Genomic DNA, 2,421 nt, shown 5'->3' on the forward strand with positions numbered 1-2,421 from the left:
TACGTTTCTTTCTTGTCTAGGGCTGCAAAATTCTGGAACATTTCAAAAGATTCCTAGATTTTACAGAAATCCCAGTTGGAAGATTCCTGAGTTCAGCAAGAAATCTGTAATTCTACAACTAGGATTTCAGGAAAACCTTTTGAAATTTGAGAAAAAGTTTTGCAACACTATTGTCACACCATGCTCATCTGGATTTGTAGTTTTTATGGTTTTCTCCCGGCTATATAAAAATCTGTGATTCTGTTGTAAGAAACTACAGTGGACTTCAAATGTAAATCTAAAAATAAAAAAAAGTACAGTATTTATAGATGAAATGTAGCTTTTTGAAGATGCTATATATCTATTTTAATGTTTCATTTTGTTTTTCATGCCTTTGTATCGTGCAATTCCATGGGTACTGTGATGTACACGATTCTAGTTAAGTATTGACAGTGATAAAGATGGCATTTTGTAACGTGTGTTTTTTGTTATTTTTTGTTAACGGAGACGGTATGATGAATTATGAAAGAGGGGGGTATGGCCGTAAACCACGGCAATGGAGGGAGAAAATAACAGGGTTTCAGCTGAGGAAGACGGGGGATAATCTAAATTTGACACCATGATGTTTGACGGTTCCTCAGACCGTGAAAGTAGTCTATGGGCCAGGGGAGAATGGAATCCATATTTCAGTTTACTGTAAACAGACATTACAAACTTCACCTAACTTTAGCCCATAGCTAGCTTAAAATCAATAACGTGATCGGTGCAACCGTATTCATTCAAGCAGGGGGATGAGAAAGCACTCAGCGTCTCATCGTATATTCTTCACAGAGCATTGGTTATGGCCCTTGTCATTAATTAGTTCACTATACACAGAGGACAAAACATTAGGAACACCTTCCTAATATTGAGTTGCAAACCCTTTTTTTGCTCTCAGAACAGCCTCAGTTCCTCGGGTCATGGACTCGAAAGCGTTCCACAGGGATGCTGGTCCATGTTGACTGTAGGTCCATTCTTGATCCTCACAGGAAACTGTTGAGTGTGAAAAACGCAGCAGCATTGCAGTCCTTGACACACTCAAACCGATATGCCTGGCACCTACTACCATACCTCTTTCAAAGCAAAGGCACTTAAATATTTTGTCTTGCCCGTTCACCCTCTGAATGGCACACACACACAATCCATGTCTCAAGGCTTAAAAATCCATCTTTAACCCGTCTCCTCCCCTTCATCTACACTGATTGAAGTGCATTTTAACAGGTACCATCAATAAGGGGTCATAGCTTTCACCTGGTCAGTCTGTGTCATGGAAAGAGAAGGTGTTCTTAATGTTTTGTACGGTCAGTGTATATATGGAATGGAGTGCCAGTTGGAACGTAACCTATATGTTTAAAATGAGCTACTTCCAGTAATTAACATCTAGACATGGCCACCTCCAGTAATTTAAAATCTTTTAATAATAAGGAACAATATATTTGTTTATAGTAATACATTACATTCAATGCAAACGATGCGTCCTTTTACATACAAATACACTCTGCAATTCAAACGTTGGCTTTTTCAAAACATCATTTTGAAATGGAAGTTGGAAGTCTCTCACTTCTGATTAAATAGAAAATACAAGTCAACTAGGTGTAACAAAGGTTCCACACATTCAGTTATACACAGCAACGGGCATTCAGTTATACATAGCAACGGGCATTCAGTTATACCCAGCAACGGGCATTCAGTTATACCCAGCAACGGGCATTCAGTTATACCCAGCAACGGGCATTCAGTTATACATAGCAACGGGCATTCAGTTATACCCAGCAACGGGCATTCAGTTATACATAGCAACGGGCATTCAGTTATACCCAGCAACGGGCATTCAGTTATACCCAGCAACGGGCATTCAGTTATACACAGCAACGGGCATTCAGTTATACACAGCAACGGGCATTCAGTTATACACACTTCTCTAAAAACAAGGTAAAAAGTACCCATTAAAATCCACTATATGTCCTGATATACTGTCCTCAGAAATATTGGACTTTTTTTTTAGTTTTGTTATATTTATTTACATCAGTCAGTATAGACTTCAGAGATTTTCAAACAACAGAAATTATAAACAGAAATTATATTTTAACTGGTTGTTTAAAACATTTATTTTTACACCTAGTAAACAGTCTGAGATACGGTATGAAATTGCACATGATCATCTTGCCACAGACGGGGCTGTTTCCAGGCTTTGGTACACATTATCTTGATTGGAAGAAAATAGCTATCTCTCCAATCTAGCCTAGTTCAACCAGACTGAAACACTGTGCTCACCATTTGTAACAACGGTGAAACATCACAGAATCAGTTTGGATTCCAGGCTACTAAACTTTCCCCCCCTCCACACTTCAATCAGAAACTACCACGTGTAGTTGAGGGGCTCCCGAGTGGCGCTAGAGGTGT

The sequence above is a fragment of the Salvelinus sp. IW2-2015 genome, unplaced genomic scaffold (assembly GCF_002910315.2).
Source record: "Salvelinus sp. IW2-2015 unplaced genomic scaffold, ASM291031v2 Un_scaffold4112, whole genome shotgun sequence".
NCBI lineage: Eukaryota > Metazoa > Chordata > Actinopteri > Salmoniformes > Salmonidae > Salvelinus > Salvelinus sp. IW2-2015.